The sequence below is a fragment of the Heterocephalus glaber genome, unplaced genomic scaffold (genome assembly GCF_053883595.1).
Source record: "Heterocephalus glaber isolate CG9 unplaced genomic scaffold, H.glaber_assembly_v1.0 deba00001472, whole genome shotgun sequence".
NCBI lineage: Eukaryota > Metazoa > Chordata > Mammalia > Rodentia > Bathyergidae > Heterocephalus > Heterocephalus glaber.
The window spans coordinates 54093668-54115688 of NW_028258315.1; the positions used below are offsets into that span (position 1 = coordinate 54093668).

At 34.9% G+C, this 22021-nt stretch overlaps 1 long non-coding RNA gene across 1 annotated transcript in view; it reads left to right on the forward strand.

The window, feature by feature from the left end:
- Positions 1 to 22021, forward strand: part of LOC147826364 (uncharacterized) — a 44586-nt gene that overhangs the window by 16338 nt on the left and 6227 nt on the right. The window contains exons 2-3 of the long non-coding RNA XR_015439502.1: positions 8752 to 8887; positions 15994 to 16065. This is a non-coding gene — a long non-coding RNA (uncharacterized LOC147826364). The remainder of the gene's footprint in view (positions 1 to 8751; positions 8888 to 15993; positions 16066 to 22021) is intronic.

The following is a 22021-nucleotide window of genomic DNA, read 5'->3' on the forward strand; positions in this document are numbered from 1 at the left end:
AAAAAGAACAGAGACCACTGTCCTCATGTACCCTTATTCAATCCATTCCCATGGAGTGGGAACTAAATAAAATATATAGGCTACATTGTGTTGGATGGTGAGAAGAGCTTTGAAAAAAATTAAGGAGGAGATGTATATTCCATGCTGTAAATGAAGTTATATAATTTCAAGATGAAGCTATGTATTTTGGCCAGGAAAAGCCTTACCTTAAAAATCACAGCTGAGAAAATCCCAGGGGTGGGAGGGAGAATGAGCCATAAAGATAAGAGGTGGAGAATTCCAGGAAGAGAAAACAACAAGGCCTTGGGGAATCAGAGAGGTCTAACTTGAGATTTTAGGGAGCAGCAAGGAGCCAGTATGAAATGAAAAAGGCCTTGAAGAGTAGGACACAAGGGGCTGTGCAACATGATAGCAGAGGATCAAACTTTGTGGGACATGGTAAAGACATTGTTTGTTATTTTAAGTGAAATGGGAAGTCATTGGAGAGTTAACCAGATAGAAATTCGAGCTGCCCCAACATTTCTTAATTTAAAAAAAATTAATTAAAAGGAATCAACACCATATAAAATTAACTAATTTAAACTGAATAACTCAATGATATTTAGTATGTTCACAAAGTTGTACAACACCACTTATATCAAGTTTCAAAATATTTCCTTCAGCCCAAAAGAAAACCCTGTCTCAAGCAAGAAGTTGTTTTTGATTCCCTCCCTCTACTAGGCTCTGACAAACACCAATCTACTTTCTGTCTCAATGGATTTTGTTATTCTGGTTGTGCCATATAAATGGAATCACACATGTGACAGTTTTGTGACTTCTTTTACTAAACATTTCAGAATATTTTCAAAGTTTATCCACATAATAGGATGCATCAGTGTTCTTTCTTTTTATGGGTAAATAATATATACATCATGGTGTATATGCAATACAGTTTTTATATGGTCATCAGTTGACATATTTATTGGTTGTTTCCATCCATTGGCAATTATGAATAGCACTGCTGTTTATAGTGTATTTGCCCTATTTGTGCACAAATATTTGTTTTAAGACCCATTTTCAATCTTTTTGGTTATATATCTAGCATTGGGATTGCTGAGTCATATGATAGGTTTATATTTAACACTTTGAAAAATTAGCAAACTGTTTTTCACAGTAGCCAATCATTTTCCACCCCCATCATCAGTTTCTCTACATCTTCACCAATCCTTCTTTGTCTGTCTTTTTTATTGTAGCTATCCAAATATGGGGTAGTGATATCTCATTTGTTGCCATTTTTCCAAAAGAAAATGACTGTGGCTGCTACACGAGAATACATTGTATGAAAGTAAGAGTGGAAGCTATAGTGATTGGAAGCATTTGTATCTGTTAGTAATAACTACTCTGATAGTTTTCATTGTTTGTTAGAAATCTATGAATGCACTGAATGAAGAAAAAACCATGAACTTACAATTTTCTGTACAGGATAAATAAAAAAGTAAAAACATCCTCACAAAATGATAGTAGAACCATGTATATTTTTGCTGCATGTTTAAAAGAGCTTATACAGTTCTGGAAGCCAAGGGCTATGATTGGAAGTAAATTTAGGGTTTTATATCTGTTAATTTCATTCAATTATAAGAAACAGAAAAACTGAATGAAAACTGGATTAAGGCATAATGAAATTAATTTCCATGAAACTGTATATGTGGGAGGTTAAGAAAAACTTCAGATTCAGTTTTTAAAATAGACCTTAGTGATGTCACCAAAGATCCTGCTTTCTCAGCCTACCTTGTGGCTGGCTGTTTTTGTGCTTGCACATGACTTTAGAACTTACAAAACTGACTTTGTGTCAACTTTAAATTTTCAGAAAAGTTATGAGCTGTTTACTACATGTCCTAGCAAGTGTACCCCTTCTGACTCTGACTGATCATGAACCATGTATCTCACAAGCTGAGATAGCATCACATGCTCTCTCCAGGAAGGTTCCATACCTGTCCCACAGAGGACAATGAAGGAGAGGTAGCTCTCCACTGATGGTGAGCAGAAGGCAGGATTGATGATAAGTGACCAAAATATAGCCGAGTCACATTTACCTGCATATTTTTCCTAACTCTATCAACTATTTGTTTTCTCACATTTCTAAACTTCAGTCTCATTTAATAATTGGGGATAGATTTTTCTATTCTATATATTTACTGGGAAGATGAAAAGAAATGAAACTTTTAATGTCTCATGTATCAGAACTAAAACAGTTGTCAGCTCTTACTGTTAATGACAATGCTTAGAATACCACAGTTAAATTGAATAATGCTATTTTTTATTTCATGACTTATCATTGGGATTTGCCTATATTCTGTACTCAGTAGACACTGCTGAATTGGAGACTGCATTTTTGTGGTTCTTTTAAATACCATTGACAGTGAGTTTGTATGTTTATTTACTAAGTAGAGTTCACAGTTATTTCTCCATGAATGTCTTGTAATACATTCTCATATTGTCCTCTTATTACTATATTATTATGATTATTCAGAAAACTTGATCAGTTATCAAATATCATAGATTTCATCCTATTACTAAAAATCATTCTTTCACATTACTGTTCATTTCTAGGCCACTGAAATGATCTTCATTGGTATCACTGTTTCATAGAGAAGTTTGGTCTTATAATGGATTCATGCAGAGGCCAATTCTGAGACAGAAATTTGAGTGCAAGTAAATTCCTAGTAGGTGATACTGGGACATGCTGAAGAGGATTGGACACATGTGGAAGGGAAAGGAGGAAGCCAAGAAAAGATGTGTTACAAGTTAGCTGTTACTGTAAGCGGAACTTAATGCATCTGTGGAAATGAGGAAAGAGAATAAAACACCTGATGGCCAAGGGACTCTGCTGTAGCCTGTATCTGAAATGTCCTCCAAAGGCCCATGTGTTACAGGCTTGAATCTCAAGGTGGTGCAATTGAGAGACTGTCGGACCTCCAAGGGATGAGGTTTAGTGGGAAGTCTTAGGTATTGGGGGTGAATCTCTGGAAGGTATTTTTGCACCCTTGTGGCAAATCCCTTCTCTTTTTTGCTTTCGTTTCCTGGTCAGGAGGTGGAAGTTTTTTCTCATCATGTGCTTCCCTTTATTGTCCTCTGACACACCCACCAGGGGACTAAGAACAGTGGGTCTGCCTGATCTTGGGCCTCTAAAACTGTGAGCCAAATTAACTTTATTCTCTTTGTAAGAAAGTGGTAACTTTCTGTTACAGTGACAGAAAGCTGGCGAACAGATTTATATACTAACAAGCACATATTAGTACAGAAGATCATATAAGTTACTGGATGAGGGATGTTTCTCATGGGATTTAATTATCCAACACTTTTGGCCTATGGTGCATGTGGTACAGTGGGTTCTGGCAACTTGAAAGATGCCTTAAGCAAAGAAGTGTAGGAAGTCATAGTTGGAAGAGGTGGACCCTGAGTTAAGAAGGGTCAAAGAATGTGAACAGAGTACAGAGCACAGATAGAATCTGTTGTATTTTAGAAATTAAGATGTAGTCATTTTTCATGGTCATATGCTTTATATACTGTGTGTACCTGTGTGCATGTGTGTGCATGTATGTGTGTTTTCTCTGCTTCCTAGTCTTAAGTTTTAGCACATCTCAGACACCATATATATTCTTATAATATGCAAATCCAATTTATACACTGTTAGTAATATTTGTGCAAATACACAAATCTCATTGATTGTTGGAAGTAACTATCTCTGATGAAATGAACAACAACCTGTCTCACTTGTTCTTAACACTTAGCACTCCAGGCAATACTGGAAATTGTGGACAAAATGCATACATATGAGAGCGATTTATCTTTTTAAAAAGTCCATTCTATTCATCCTATTCACAAAAGGACTCTGGACACCAGGAAAGATAGTATGGTAATTGAAAATACTTGGGAAACTCAGAGAAAGTACTCATGTTAGGGATTTAGAAAACCCAGATGTCTCTTGCTCCTCAAGCAAGTCCAGTGAGTTTCCTCCACTAACGTCTTTGCACATTTTGGAAAATTTGTGCACTGACTGACTACTCAGTGCAGTATGACAAGTGATGGGGGAGAAAGAGAGAGGTGGGGGAGAGAGGGGGGGTGATCTGAGTCTGCCATCCTAAGTCTTAGGGGAGGACAGAGCAAGTGATCAATTTGCACAGGACAGATAACCTTAGACAGGGCACCCCTGGAATGTCATTTGTTCATCTCTCAACAAATTCAATGCCAACAAATTGAACATATTCAGAAGTTCCTTTGTGCTAAGATTATTTTACACTTGGGTTCCTCAATACTGGGAGCATTAGCCACATGTAGTATCTGGCATTTGATATGTGTTTACTGCTACATATAAAAATGATATTATTTTAAAGATATATATTACTACATGAAGTAAGCACCTTATTACATTAATTTTAAGTACTGCCTTTTACTACTTTATTGAAGCTTTTAGAAAACTACAAATGGTATATGTGGCTCTCTTATTTCTATTTGGCAGTAATCTTTTGGAAACCAGCAAAGATCCTGTAATTATGCACCTTAAATTCTAATGGAAGAATCTGGGCAATGAATAATTAACATCTTAAGTGAATGATATGGAAAGTAGAAGGTGATGAATAGTATGAGACGCAAAGGAAATAGAGTTAGGGGAAATAGATAAGGGAATCAGGGATGATGGAGGGACGGAAAACATTTTCAATATGAGGGTGAGGGCAGGTTGCTTTCTGAAATTTGAATATCTGAAGCAAGAACCATACCAGTATGGAAGAAAAGCACTGCAGGCAGCAGGAACACAATTGGAAAGACTTAGTGGGGGCGCTCACTGGACTTGCTTGAGGAGCAACAGAGACATCTGGGTTTGGATTAGTGTGAGAGTCGAGAGAGAGGAGGAGGGACTAGGGTCTGGGAGCTAAGAGGTGTGGGAAGTTTGACACATCATGTGGAGCTTGTAGACTTAGACATTGACTGTGTGAGGTGGGGACACACAGGAAAGTTTTGACAGGAGGAATGGCCCATTTGACTTACATTTTAAATGAATTTCCCTGGCTGGTAAATGGCAACTAGATCACAGAGAGGTGAAGGTGGAAACAGAGACCAACTTGCAGTCTGCTGCAATCCAGGTGGGAGAGGAAGATGGCTCAGACCAAGGTGTGACTGAGAAGAGATCAGATCCTCAAACCACACAGCAGGAAAATACTTTCAAACCTTTTCAAGCTTAGCACAAACTCAGAAGATTTGAAGTTAGCAGCAGGTTTCACTGCTAAAATAATATAGAATATATTTTATGCTTTACTTATATACAGATTTGAGCTCTGTTCTCTCTCTTTTTTTAACACAAGCTTTGAGTTATTTATATGTCACTTAAACAAGCTTAAGCCTTTCTCTGGAAAACAATTATCCTTAGGAGTCAGGAGCTTTGCATATTTGATTATCAGATATGCATTTCCTGTTTAATGTCTTTCTGGAAATTCTGTTCTCTACTAAACCTCAGATGGATGGTAATAATAAATGTTTGTTCAGTAGCAGCTGGTCCCAGATTGTTATCCTGTAGTGAACATATTTTATTTATTCATCTTCATTTGTTTAACCTCTTTTGGTAGCCTTTCTTTTTCTCTAGGCATTATACATGAAATAAAAATGTGAACTGCATAATCTGTTCACTTTCAAGTTTTTCTCACTGAATTAAGTACAATTGTATTTATACAAAAGCCCTCACACAACCTGCTGGGCATCATTGCTGATTTAAATAAGAACCTAAAAAATGAAGAAAAGATATTCCAGCATTGCATAAAGTTAGGATAAACGGTTCTCCTTTTAAAATGTCTTTGTGGGAGAGTCTTTAATGTTGACTTTGTACTGCCAGGGTATGTTGCTTTCAAAAGAATTAATCTGTGTCAGATTTGAAAGGGGTAGAGGAAGAATAAAAGGAAGACTGTCTCCCCCCAAAATATACCATAGCATCAGTGCTCTTCTTATCTCATCCTAAGTGAAAGAAATTTTCCTTTAAAGAAAAAACTGGACTGTAACAATTTGTTTATAGTCCTTCCAACTAGGTGACAAACTTCATCTTATAATCATATTACCTAGATCCATTTTAGGTAGTGTTTATTACCAGAAAAAAGTCTCCAACAGAAGCCATTTATTCTCATGCCTATATGATTTACTTATTAGATTTTTTTTTCTGGCGAGATTTATCTAATCCTAATATGAATTATTTCATTGTTCAAAACCCTCAGGATATACTACCAAATAAACTAATAAATGAGAACAACATGTTGTTGGATTCTGATGCCTGCTTTTGAGAGCAGAATTGGGAGGTAGATAAGGTTATGGGCTTTGGTGACAGATTTAAATGTGGACCACAACTCTGACTTATTTACTTTGGAACTCTGATCAATATACTACTTTTAAACCTCAGTTTAAATTTCAGTTTCTTAATTACAGAAATAGAAAAGGTTCCCTTACGGTGCTTTCTTGAGTATAAAAAAGAAATGCTGTTTGTGTATTGGCTTTCAATTGCCACTAACCAATAACCTCAAGTTTAGTGTTTTAACACTCATTTTATGATTCTAACAGTTTTGAAGGTTGGAAGCTCACATGGGCTCAACTAGGATTTCTGTTTAGGGACTGATTACACCAAAATGGAAGGTGTTAGTGGTCGGGTTCTCCTGTGCTCTTACCTAGAGCTTTTGGAAAAGGGTATGTTTCCACACATTTAGATTGACACTAAAATTTAGTTCCCTATGGTTTTGTACCTGACTCCTCACTGTCTTACTGGCTGTCAACCAGCAGACATTGTCAGCTTCTAATGGCCACCTTCATTTCCTGGCTTGTGGTCCTCCTAGTTTAGCTTCAAAACCAGTAACAGTTTGTTGAGTCTTTCTTATACGTAGCATCTCTATGATGTCTCTTTTGCAGATTTGCCCCAACACCCTCTTCTACTTCTGTTTGTGGGAGCTCATGTGACTACATTGGGCTCCCCAGCCTAAATCAGCCTGTTGACACTGTTGTGAAGTCAACTGATTGCTTAGCTCCATTACATCTGTTTGCTTTAGTCGGTTGTGTAACATATACATGGAAGTGACACCAGGGAGAAAAGTTATGGGGGCCAAAATTTTGCCTACAGACTGCTTTAAAAGAGTCAATGCTGAATATTAGCTGTTTATGGCAACAAGGAGGATACCCTCATGGTGAAATGTGGGCCTACACATTTTACATGAACTTGCTGCCCCGAAGTAAACCCCAAGGCCTAATTCTCTCATTCTATTATATCTTGTTACGAAGTTAAGTGATGCTACAATATTTCAATGACAACGTTATTCATCTGAAACTGAGGAACTAACATCAGTGAGTGTATGTTAATTCTTCCACCTTATCTAAAGTTTATAGAATGGAGAACTGAGTGAACTGATGATTAGACAGTCTCCTTCTCACAGTTAAGGAAACCTGCATTTGTGAAGGTAGCCCTTAGTTGAAAAATGAATATGTAAATGTGATAGGTGACACTGCCATGAGGACAACAATTTTGGCTGTATAAAGCAAAGAAAGATAGTGGATTTTTGAAAGAGTATGGCTATTTCGTTTAAGGGAAAAAAACATTCCAAAGAGACTGATGGAAGAAATGTAAAAGTGGATGCATACTGAGCTTTATCTAAGATGAAAAGAAGCAAAGGTAAGAGTGGTATAAGGCTTAGTAATTGGATGTTTAGTAATTTTGCAATATTAAAAACACAGCAGCACTTGGAAGAAAAGTAAACACATGAAAAAGAAACATACTACATAAGACACAGCTGATACCTTGCTTGTATCCATTCATAGCACACCCCCCCCCCCGCCCTCCGGTTTTCTCAACCTCAGAACTATTAACATCTTGCACAGGACAAATCTGTGTGTGTGTGTGTGGGGGGGACTGTCCTGTATATTGTAGGTTGTATAGCCTTATCCTGATCTCTACAAACTAGATGCTCCACACCCCCATCACTTTTCAGCTTTGACTAGCAGTAGTTTATCCAGGCATTGCCAAATATCCCAAGAGCAAAATTGCCCCTAGATGGAAATACTGCCTTAGACTAGCAGTTCACACATTTGAATGTGTTTGGAATTTCCTGGAGGGCTTGTTGAAACACAGATTGTTGGGCTGTAACCCTGAGTTCCCCTTGTAAGTCTTGAGGGTTGCTTGAGAATTTAGATTCCTAATACACTCACATGTGTATGATGCTACAGGTCTAGGCACCACTTTAACAACCACTGCTGTAGATACTGAAAATCTCTTGCTCAGTGACCTAACACTGTCCCCAAGGGCTTTCTCTGGCCACAGGATAGGAACCGGTTCCCATGAGGCAGGTATAGGGCACCAGGCAATAAACTACCTCAGGGGTAGTTGCTAGCAATGAGGGAGGGCATTTGGTGCATGTCAGTACCTCTCAGTGTGACAAGGGAAGGACAGACATCCTTCACAGTCTCCCAGGGGTACAGGCAGCAGGAAATCCAACAGTACACATCAATAATCTGCCTTTCACTAAACTCTACAGGATTTCTTTCCTCTTCTGCCTCATTTTTTCTTCCTCTACTGGAGTTTTCTGGAGCCATCTTCAAAATGAACTATTTGCCCTCAAATCTTTAGCTTATAGTCAGCTTCTTGGAGAACCTAAATTAAAACACACACTACAACTATTTTTCCTAGATTTTATTTTATTTTTAAGGAGCTGTTCACTTTAACTCCTCTAACACATTCTTTACACTCTTTACCAGGAGCAAATTTCATCTTTATGCTGAGAGACATTGGTAACCTGACGTCATTGCCATTTGTCACTGGTGTGAACGGATGTGTTGTGGGCATCTAGTGGATGGTGGCCAGGGATTCTGCTATACACCCTACAAGGCTCAGGTGAGCTCCTGCAACAGAGATTTATCTGGTCCCAACTGTCAGAGGTGCAGGGATTGAGGCATTGAGGTCTGGTCTGAAAGACCCAAGGAAGATGGATCCTCAGAAGTATGCAAGAACACTTCCATAGGACTTTAGGCTTGAGGTTCAAGTTCAGAGACTGATAAGATTCTGAAATTATGGCCATTCATCTTACTCTGAAATAGTAAACATATTTATCCCATGGCACTTTTTTCTTACCCTGTAAATGAGAGTGCTCCTAAATTAATTTCAATAAGATCATTGGGCTTATAAAAAACCTTTCCAGAAATAAATACTCCATTTCTAATTACTAAAATTTATTAAATAAAAATGCAGCTAATGGGTTATTTTAAAAAACTTTTGCATTTCTTGTTTTTGCCTCATCTCCCCCCACCCTTATAAGGAAAGCAACCAGGTGCTTGCTATGTGTGTTGAAGGGCAGCCAAGGTCAGTGGATAATACATGCTCATCAGGAGTGTCCTGTAAGGGAGGAGCAGGATTGATGAGCTATTTCTATAGAAATATCAAATTAATTTTTGGCAGGAGATTGAATTGCCACTACCTAGCTGTCGTATTTGAATAACCGTTTTCACATCTTTTCACATTATTATGATTCAAAGATGTTTTTGAATACCGGAAACATAGGGCATTTTTATCCATATAAGTTTTTGAAATGTAGAATGTTAACAAAAAAATCAATGAATGCAAAAAATTTAACCTTGATAAATGTATAAAAAAGATCATTGAAAAAGAAAAGAATCACTATACATTCAGAAGTATTTCTGTTTTTTTTTTTTTTTTGGTACTGGGGATCAAACTTGGGACCTTGCGCTTGCAAGACAGACACTGGAACCACTGAGCTAAATCCCCAGCCCAGAAGTATTTCTTTTTTAAAACATGAGTATTGAGATAAGTTAACCAGCTTGTTGGACACTGGTTTGGAAAAAAGCGAAAGCAAAACAAGAGAAAGAGCTCAATTTAAATACTTTGATATTGAAACGTTTCAAAATATTTCAAATATAAATGAACTGTCTCAATTTTTGCACTTCATAGTGTCTTATTTCCAAAAATGCAACTTTTCTGTTTTAGTAATCTAGATAACTTTTAGGTTTGACTGTTTTTGTTTTATTCTCACATATTTCTCAGAAATTTGACATCTGAAATTGAAGGTCTAAAATTCAAAGTAGAATTTCTATTTTTACATGAAAAAAACCCTCAAATACAACTGACAAATAGCTACAACTGAATTCCATCTGCAATTATTACTCAAACAGAACACCATATTAATAATGCGTTCCAGATTAAAAGAGAAGGCCATTTTATAACGTGGTACTTGATTCAGCCAAATACTTGCTTATAAAAATTTATACAAACATAAAATATTTCACTTCTTTTAAAAACAGATTACTTTTATTGCCATATGAAAATGATTTTTCTAGAAAGTTGACACTGAAGTAATGTATGAGGTGTGATCAAAATATTTGGTGAATAGTTAAATTTTTAAAACTGATTAAAGTAAAAGACATTGCCATTAATGTCCTTCAATTCAAACCTGCATATCCCTTCATTATTACTCTTTTCTGAAACTGTTCCGGAAGTGTTCTTTCATGAATGTCTTTATGAAGTATGATAAAAAATATAGTGAGTTAGGGCCGGGGATTTAGCTGAGTGGTTTCGCCGCCTGCTGCGCAAGCGCAAGGACCTGAGTTCGATCCCCGGTAACCCCCCCCCCCAAATATATATACTGAGTGCTGCTGCCAAGTGGTCATTCAACGGAAATGTAAGCTCATAAAAAATATTAAGCTGTGTTGTCATTCACCTTAATCACTGGATCTGGGATTGTGTGACTTCTGGTTCTTCACTAAAGTCAAAATGACCATGAAAAGTATTAGGGCATCAAAGCAACCATGACAGTACAACTGAAAACATTCATGAAAGAGAACTTCCAGGTCTGCTTCAGAAAGTGACATAAACAAGTGGAATAAGTATGTTTGAAGCAAGAGGGAATACTATGAGGTGGATTAATGGCAATGTGTGTTTTACTGAAATAAATTTTTAAAATTTAAACATTTACTTTATGTTTTGATCACACCTTGTATATATTTGTGCATATATATGTGTAAGAGAGAATGACAGGATGATAGGTAAGTGAAGTGGTTTGGGGTATCCAATTATATGAAAAGAATTTCAAAGTAATATATTTCGGTAAATTCATTTAAAATATTAATTTCACTCTATGGAAGATGTCACATTTTTTACTCTTTATATATAAACTGATGTTACATGATTATGTTTCCAATATCACCCAGATGCTATGAATAAACAACATTCAGTAGGACCTTCATTTACTAATTAAAAATTATGAACGAAAAGACTAAAATCTCTATAAATTAGGTGAATATATACAAATGTGTATATATATATAACACATTTTTCTCTGAGTTTTTTTGTTTGCTAAAACAAAAATGTTATTATTATTATAAACTTCAATATAGAAGTAAAATAAAAAGTAGCCACCTGAGAGATAGAAACACAAAATTATAAAAAAATCTAAATATTGCAATTTGGGTATAACATTTCATTGTTTGCATCTCTTTGTCCTAAAAGAGAAGGACAAGTCTACAGGCTTTTGTCCTGTCCTGTCTACAGACAGCCTTTTGTCCAAGTCTACTCAAAACCAGGAAGGTGATACTCCTATTCATAGTTTTAGACAGTTTAGGATACAAAGAGATTTGCTTTTAGGATAATTAGGTATCTAACTTAAAGATGCACAATTCATGAATTAAACACAGCATGGAATTTAAATCTTTTTTGGAATACAGAATGGCAACTATACACCTATCAAAAATGACATATTCTTAAATCATTAGATAAGCTTTAGTTATTAATTAATGCAGTTTATTACCTCTTATATGCTAGTTTGAGAATCAGCATGTCTAGCTAGAATAGACTGATCAAAAATAAATGGAAATCATACTTTTCAAGTAAATAGTGAGAATTCCACTATTCTAAATGGAAGATCAACTGGGATAAGTTTTGGCTCCAATTGCTATGATACCTAAGGCAAAACAGCCAATTACTCAGAGAAAGAATATTCCCATTTGGAAAATTAGATGCTAACTACAATTTAACATAAAGTTCTGCTGTTGAACAAGCATCATCAGATTCTCTGCTCCTCAGTGGGGTAAAACATAGCTACTTTGACCAGAACACACCAAATATATCTTGCCACCTGAGAGAAAAAAAATGTACACTTATAAGCATCCAATGTCTATAGGAAAGAGGAAAACACTAACTTTAAGGAAATGCTTTGAATATTTTTGAAAGGGTATGAATGCAGAGCACTGCTGTTGTTAAATATCATTAACCATTACAAGCCACTATTAGTGACTAGGAATTGCATGATGAGTCAAAGGCTCTGTTCAATGCTGCTTGACTGGACTTGATGACAAATTTCATAAAATGAAAATTCAGTATGAACGAACATATGAAAACAGTTATGGAATATATGAAAACAGTTATGTAGCCACACAGAATTCATTTTCTAAATTAAATGTGGGCATTGTTGACTTTCTTGTTTGTGAAATGGTAGTTAATGTAGAAAAAGCTATTATTATCCACATTGGCTGCAGAGAATTATTTTGGTTATTTCCTTTGAAGATACATTAGAACTAAAGATGATGCTTAATGAAGAGGCTGGGGAGTAGAAGGACAAAGTAGAAATTAAGGTGATTATGAACTCAGTGGAGATGAATGGAAAAATTGGCTCTGTTCTGAACAGGAAGTCATCACAGGTCAATTTCATTGGCCTCTAATAGCCCTCTCTAGCAACATCTTTATTTGAAAGGAATCCAGATGCAGCTGAGTGAATGTGATTATCCAGGAAGTTGGCTAAAACAGTACCCAGTAAGAATTATTTTTATGCCTTACCATCATCTCTATAAAACATAATACAATAGCAATAGCATTTCCAGATCTAAGTATTCAGAGAATTATAAAACATTCCACTGCTTTACTTTTATGCCTTGTGCTTTACTTATTTTATGCTGAAATAAGAGCAAAATTTTGACACCTGGAGCCAAATTTGATGCTATTGTTGAATGAGTGGGACAAGAAGACTGAGATAAAAGTGTAGTAAAAGTGTAGCACATTCTTTTCACATCTAAAGCATGAGACCCATTTTCAGTGTGAAGGATGAAACTATGAGCCCTTCTGGCTACTGGATGTCATGCAGCTCCATTTTTATTTCAGAACATCAGCTACAGAAAGAAAAGAAAATAAGAGCCCAATAATATAATCATATTTCCCTTTTGATTTTCTGCTTTGGAGGAAGAGGGGATGAAGGTATTAGTCAGTATTTGGACTGTAGTTTTTGTTTCCCATACATAAAAATGATCTCAACTTCTTTCTGGTTTATAAAGTGGGTAAAGGATAAAGGTGGAAAGTATTTTTGAACCATACAAATTTCTTTCAAAACAGAGACATCTCTAAGCGAGACATGCAGATCACAGCCTATGTGATAGGAGGCTGTAACAACTGAATAAATGAATATTAATTTGAAGAGATGAGAATGTTGTTATTCCCTAGAATTGCACTTGTCTTCTCTGTATCTTCCCCATGAAGATCACTAAAACTCTGCTGGTTAAATTGTTAAGCAAAGCATTTGAGTCTGTGAGAAATAATTAGAGACAAAACAAAAAGCCACAAGAGTCAGACCTGTTACTGGGTGTAAGGTGGATTAAATAATTGCTTAGATAAGTCCCCAAAGGTATATACTGTTTAATTTGACAGTTTTTCTAGGAAAAAGACTTCATTGATCTATGTTTAAGTATGCAAACCCAGTTCTGGTCAAATTCAGCCCATAAACATTAGTTGAACTGAAAGTTAACTTCTGTTTTAATTTTAAAGGAAATTGCAAAGGTTAGTGGCATATTTCTATGACTATAACATGCACAATTACAGCAGGCATGACTGATCAAAGAGGATTATATTTTACACATAATTAGTCTATACATGTATTGGAGCCACCAAGAAGGGGGAAATACGGCTGGTTTTGCTAACACTTGCTCCACTCCTAGAATATTCATTTTAAAAAAGTATTTGCTTTTGATTTTTCATAGTGAAACAGTTTTTGTAATAATATTGAGTAAATAAATAGTTGTTCTCAAAGCTATATGTTATCTTAAGCAATGTATGTCATTACTGATTTTTTTTTCCTGTAATAAGAAAGTTAATAGTTGGAATTGTATGTAGTTGCTATAGTAACATGAAAAGTCTTCTTCCCTTGAAGGAAAGCATACTATTAATCTATTTTTTAACCTATTTTACTATAAGTATGTCTATGGAATGTAATAACAGTGATCTGAAGTCCTAATAATTTTTATCTTTGTTTTTTAGTGCAACTGTCTAAATAATATTTTCAGATTTTATAAATGTTAACTAGTAGAGTTGTTTGGAATTTGGGAAAAATCTTCCAGAAAAAAAATTCTTCCAAATTATTCAAAATCCTTCATATTATTTCACATTTTATGAAATTTATTAACATTCCACCCAAATTTTAAATATGAGTCTTTTATTGCTTTTACATAATGCTTTTATTGAAGATGAAAATAACATTTAATTTAAGGTGGCAAATGTACTGTTGCTCCAGAATATATTAATATATTTTATTTTTGTATCATATATTATTTGGCTAAAATTTGCATGTGCATGTGTCTCTATTTCTGTGTTAATGTGTAATCTCTCTCATAAAAATACTGCTCCTCGGGGTCTTTATCAATGAGTGTTAAATGACTCTTTAGTGTTCTTGATAAGCTGTTAATCTAAATTCCTAAGCCATTGTCACAAAATTAAATGGTTACAGGAGCAGCCATATGATGAAAATCAGTGAAATGGTCTAGTTGTGAGATAGGAACCAGAAATCAGATCCTCAATGGAAAGGCAGTAGCTCTTTTTTAAGCCCCTGGTGAGTATTGATGCATTTAAAGAATGCCCGCTGTTTTATTGATTCTTTAAAGAAAAGCCAGATTTAGGAATGGTGATATATAATCTGTCTGCATATAAATCTAGGATGGCAAAGTAATTTAATTTTTTTAAAAAAATTATGAAGTGTCAAAATCACTTGAAGTTTTCATCTGGATCACCAGCTGCCATTTTGCATGTCCTACTTACTTCAAGGGACAGCATCAGTCTTGAGAAGAGAAAAATCATGAGATGTTGATGCTTGTTGATCCAACTGAAAAGGACTGATATTTACATTTTGGTTTACAGGTACAGCCAGCAACATTTGACTGATTGGCTGAAATTTGTATCATAAATCAAGAAAAGTCTTAAAAGAATTAATCCCCTTTTGCTATTTGAAAGTGAATTACGATCTTGGGTCTGGTGATTAAAATTGTATGTTGAGATAAATGGAGGGCCTGGAGGAGATGGATCATTGAGAAATAATAAAGTGGTTTGGGTTGGGGCTCTAGGGGTAGCTGATTGAATTATGCAAAGAAACTTTGGACATGTGGACTCTGTAGAGAGACAGGGCAGAGAGCAAGTGTGAGGGAGAAAAGAGAGGGGGGAGATAGAGATGTGGCTGGAGGAGCAAAACGGCTAGGAGAAGAGTTGATTTTGGCGAATATTCAATTTTGCTATTATGAGTTGAGAGTTACTTCTTCCCTGTCTTCTAATAACACCTTCAATAAAATCCACATTTTTATATTTCAGTGCTTTCAGTAATAGGTATACATTGGCAACTGTTTGCTTATTTAATACTGCAGTTATTTAGAAAAACCAACCAGGCTGAATATGCCCTGTCAGGTCAACAGTACCTTGGATTACATTTATGTATGGGAGTCATCATGATTCCATTGTTTTTAAACAAGAATTATTGAAAAAGCAATAATTTGTAGTAGCAGATAGTTACAGGAAGATGGAATGACAGAATAGTGAACAGCGAGTGTATGTGTGGGTACACTGGAATATGGCACAAACCCAGGAAGACCATGTGCTCTCCCAGCTGAAAGTGGCATCTGTCTTGCATTGTATATTGCTACATCTTTGCTATACTGTATATTGTCTCAACCTGCTTTATTATACAGTTATGCAAAAGGATCTATGAGACTGTAACCTTTGAAGGTGAACACCTACTCCACCCTCTGTTTCTTGTAAAGGTGAGTAAATGGAACACATGTAGATGTAGGACAACATGATAGAATGTGATTTGGTGATAGCTGTAGATTAATTAAGTCCAAATCTTGAGCCTTATTGATCTCTGTGACCAATAGTGAAGTCTTGTTATAGAAGTTATTATAAATTACTTCAGTGGTTTATTAAAAGTATAATAAATTTGGGTATTTTAGCCTCAAATTTGATCAGAAGCTCTGACTTTTTGTTTTGTTGTATTTTTTTACTAACTAGGCAAGATAGGGCAAGTCACAGAACCTTTCTGCTCTTTCACAATAAGTGTATTTCTGAGATGCAGGGGTCATGTTTCTTGTGATTATTTTAAAAATACTATCTTTACTGTTTTATAAAAATAAACTATTAAACTATATTTTATTGTACAATATGAAATATTATATAGAATGATTACTACAAAGAAAATGCCGCATCTCAACATGTTAAAGGATTTTTATGAGAAAATATAAAAATAAAGTAGAAAAATTCATTCACAATAAGAGCAATAGCCTATATTTAATAAATTTCCAACCATATACTACTATGGCCACCAATTACTGAAGTGATTAAATGAAGAAAAACAATTTCTAAAATACTTAGTATTATTTAACAAATTTTATTACATATGGTTTTCAAATCAAAATTGTATTTTTTAACAAAAATCACAAAACATCTTATAAAAAGACAAATTTGAAGTAAGTTTAGATTTATAAAAAGTAAAAAGATGCAAAAATAGTACAAAGATTTCACATAGTTTCCTCTGTTATGCTGCATAAACACAGTACAATATATCAAAATCAGGAAATAAATAACGATCTCATAGTCGAAATTCTCAGATCTTATCTAAATTTTTACATTTGTTCCACTAATATATATTTTGTAGTCCAGGATCTAATCAAAGATCTTATATTGCTATAGGCTTCATGTCTCCTTTGTCACCTCCAGTAGGGGACTATTTCTCAGTCTTTCTTTGCCAGTGTTACTTTTTTTAAGAGTTATTTTGTAATTGGATCATGTTTTTCCTCTGTTTGAACTTGTCTGAGAATTATTATGATTTCATGGAGATTTTACTGGCCATATACTGAAAAAGTGAATGTTATATCCTTCCTGCTGTGTCATATTAGGAGGTACATGAAGCTGATATGCTTCAGTATTAGACATTTTAAATTTGAAGTTTTGATCAAGGTCACTTTTGCTTTTAATCAGATAAAAAATGATAAAAATGATTAATGTTTCAGTCTTTTAATAATATTTTAATATAAATACCTTTCCTATTTAGATACTATGCTAAATTGAGCCAAATTAGAGTATTATAATGAAATCCTACTAAATTATAGATTTTAATTTTTGCATATCTGTTCAATAATAATGATAGTATAAAATGAATTCTGGTATTTTTATATTTTGTTGTTCTTCATTTGGAAAAGGAAAATAATGTCAGTTGCATTATGAAGCCTAAATTCAATTTATATGGCTGAACAGAGAGTTAGTGAAAGAATACTGTGACTTATGAGAAATATTTACACAGAAATTTTGTTTGTTGCTGCTTATTAAGATATATTTTGAAGTAGGATATCCATTTCACTGCTGAAATGTGACTTATAACTAGTAATTTCTTAGGTGTGTTATAAAAAAATCTATAAAAATTAGGTGACATTTTCGTCTATCTTTTTTGATCCTACTGGGATCTCTTATACATTTCTCCAACATAATAAAGGAAACATTCAGAAACATTTCTAAGACATTGATATAGAGCCTCCTGAAAATGTTTGCTAGGCTTCTTATTTGCAACAATTTCCTAGACTTGTTGAGGTCTTGTCTAGCTCCCGGGGAAAGTTATCTCTTTGTCTTGTAGTTGGAGGGATAGCACCTATTATATTTAGGGAGGAAAGGAGTAAAGCAGAAAGGTTTTGTTTTCTTCTAAGTAATTTATATACCATTTTAATACTTGGGCTTTCAAGACAAAAGAAGGAATGAAATGAAAAGTAGTTTGTTATAACCACATTGACATAGTCTTTTCTGTATATCTCATAATAATTAGTTAGAATCATGGATTCATGATGCAGAAGTCATGATTAAAGGAAATTAAGGTTGGATTTTTAAAAACAAAATCTCCTACAACCAGTGAGCCAAGAATAATCTAACAGACCTCATCGGTCTTGTATCCCTCAGATACCAAGGCTTGTTTGATGATACTTTGTGTATTAAGTATTGAGTAGGTTGGACATATACACCTAGCAATAGAAGTTTTACAATAAGTAAAACAGTTGTTTCTAGCAATTTAGAGATAGTTTCTCTCACTCACCCTCATGAATATCAGCACATTGTACCTTAAAACAGCAATTGGAGAGGAAGATGTTACTGTATATCATAGATGAAGAAACTGAATTTATGGGTGAAAAAGTAATTTGGTGAAAATTATAATATTATTTAACATAAATTATTAACATCTTAATCCTAACATTCTACCCAGGTTTTATCAAAACCAAATTTCCTAACACAAAATGCTATTATCTTTCCTACACTATACTACTCTGCTTCTTTTTTTAAAGTATTATTATCAAGCCATAAATCCTAGGTTTTGAAGACTGTTTTGATATTTAGACCCTTTCAAATGAGACTGAAAGGTGGAAATGAATTAGGTGAAATTTACATCTTGGTCTTCAGATGACTCGCGCATTTTAATTTACTGATTAGATCACTCTTTTGAGGGACAGAGCCACGTACCCAGTTGCTCATTTGATGTCCTTACTTGTATGTTTCAAATATAAAAAATCTGCATGTCCACAGACCATCAGTCCCATTCCAAAACCTATCAAGTCCTGGAGTGCTTTCTTTCTTGGTGAGTGGCACTACCATCTACTGTGGTATAAATCCCAGAACAAAGGAGCAAATACTGACAGCTCTCCTTCCCCTTGCTGTACCCAATATATTATGACAATCTTAACAACCTGTTAACTTGAATTCTTAATGTTTTTTCTAAGTAGTACTCTTTATATCTCCATTTCTGTCACCCTAAACAGAGCAACTATCCTTACCACCTGGACTCTGGCCTCAGCTTCCGACTTGGAACAAACACCATCACCCATTCTGGCCTTTCTCCAACATATTTTCCAGTCTGTAGATGGAGAATTTTTTAAAATGCAAATTTGATCATGCTTAAAAATACTCCATTGGCTTTTCATTACTCTTTGGACAAAGATCAAATCCTTAACATGGCTTGTAAAAGCCTGAATTGTTTGGCACTTGCCTAATTTCCAATATCACTTCATATCAATCCAAAACAAATCCAAAATTTTCAGGCCACTTCCTTTTAACAGTCACTGTCCTTCAGTCTCCCTGGCCTTCTTTTCCTTGAACAGATTGATCATCATTTCACCTCAGAATTTCAGTAAAACCTGGGTTTATACTTGACTACTTGGCCTGTTCCCCCTTCCTAACATTTTCCTGACCTTTTACCCGATTCTTCCTTATCTAACCCCTCTCCCTCCCTTCTTTTATTCCTTCCTTTTTTGATCCCAGTGTAATTGTCCTTGTCTCAGAGCATTCCTTTCTGGTCTCGCAGACATGGTCAAATGTTCTCTCTAATAGTTCTGTGGCCCTCAAATTCGTATCATTTCTCACAGTTACTGTTATCACTCACTTGCATGAGTTATGGTCTATACCAGTCTTTCCCCCTTATTTGTGGTCTCTGTAAAAGGAGAATGTGTTTTCTTTTGTTTGCTCACCTATGTGTCCCTCCTCTGTCTCCCTTCACACCTGAGCACCAGCCAGATTTGATGAAAGGATGTGTATGTGATTACTTTTACCTTAGGCCATTTTCATAAAGCTGGGAGAATTCATGTTCCAGTACAGAAGGATAGAGCACTGCTGTTGGTGAGCCAGGCCTGGCAAATTATGTGGCCCAAGTAGGGAATATAAAACAATAGAGTGAGTATTAGCCTTATCCTGTTGGAAGCAAAAATTAAAAATCAGAAGACTAGTAATTTAACAGTAATGAATAAGGAAAGAAGAGATTTTAAACTGGGCTATGAGTTTCAAAACCAGGTGGTCTGGTAATTACATTGTAAACCTCCCTATCATTGGGCCTGTTTGATCTCCTATTTATTTTTTATTTTGTAAAAAAAGTGATTTTCCAGGCCGAGGATTTAGCTCAGTGGTCCCACCACCTGCCTCGCAAGCACAAGGTCCCGAGTTCTATCCCTGGTACCAAAAAAAGTGATTTTCTATAGTCTTTTCATTGGAGAACTACCCCATTCTATATTGCAAGTTGTGTTGGAAGAATAATGAACTAATATACATGGGCTTTACATAGATGGACTCTTCCTTGTCTAGGGCCAAACTGTCTCCTTTAGATTTTTAATTCTAAACTAAAGGGCCTAAATAAAAAAGCATATTTGCAATTAATTCATTCCTTTGATTATGCCCTGAAGTCACTGTTCATTATTTCTGCATACCTCTCCACTGGTTTTTGTGCTTTCTAAGACAGACCATTCAGGTTTTCCCTGATTCCCTTCCAGTGAATGAGTTTACCTATTCATCTATTCATCTATCCTACCTTACCCTACCCTTCCTTCCTTCCTTCCTATCTATCTATCTATCTATCTATCTATCTATCTATCTATCTATCTATCATCTATCTTCTTTGTATCTATCTACCTATCTTCCCGCCTACTAAATTTCTAGATTTAAGATACTCGAGGGAAATTTCTGTTTCTCATAGTAATATGCATTTTACAGTCTTTGTGGAACCAAGTCTGTGAATGAATAAATGCAAGAATTACATGTTCATTTTTATTAATATCATAGCATAAAATGACTGAAGAAGATCAGCTTGGATGAAAAATACAAATGATAAATTGGAAATTAGCATAATATTAAGTACAATTTATATAGGGAGGAGATGATTTTCTTTTTATTAAAAAACTTAACAAAATTTACATCTTTCAGACAAGACACATTTTAAATTTATAAATTAAATGAAATCATGTTGAATGAGCTATTCAAGAGCACTGACAAAATGGCTCTGACATCTCAAAGGAATAAAACTGTAAAGGAATGAAGTCAAGTCCTTTATGATGCTCAGTGACACTAGAAGAAAGCAAGGTATGGAGGGTCACTTCAAGCTCAGCCAGTGCCCCTTGACTATGGGCAAAATTGAATCTTCTTTTGTTTTAAATTCTCTTTTTAACTCAAGGATGGGACTTTCAAATAATTCCATTTATTTATCAATCACTTGTAGGCTTTTTTAAAAAGTCATCTGTGTACTCCCTTCTTTTATTTTCTTCTTTGCTCTAGGTGTCATTTTTATTTCAGGAACTCTTCCATATAAGTGAGAGAGTATGGAGAACAAAGAGATGCCCCTCTTCTAGCAGATGACCCATATTAATAGGCATGTGAAAAGGACAGCACAACAGAAATTGCTAGCTTAAATGAATAGTACTCTGTCTCAAAGACAGTGACTTATAGATGAATTCAATGTATCTTGATTATTCTTCACTTAAAAATTTATTGTTATTCCTATGGAACAAATATGCTCAGAATTTCTATGTCTCATGTCATCTACAGTGAAAATTATGATTGTCAGCCATTTGCTTAAAATTGGTTAAAGAATGTCTTAGCAAGATTTTTCTTTCTTGCACTAGTCTGAAGCTCATTCTTTCTAAAAGGAACATTTGAGAATTCATGTTATATTCAGCGTTGTACTAGATACTATAATTACAAAGATTAGTAGGGTAGAATGTATGTCACCAATTACTCCGTTTTATTTGGTACAAAAAACTACATGTTGCACATTATGTGATTCTTTTTACTATAAGAAACAGAAAATTTGACTCAATGCACAGTAAAATTTAGAATATTTAGCAGATCAAAAGTAGAGCAATACTTCACACTATTTGCTATCTTTTCTTCTGTCATACTTAATGTTTTTCATTTTTTTCATAGAAT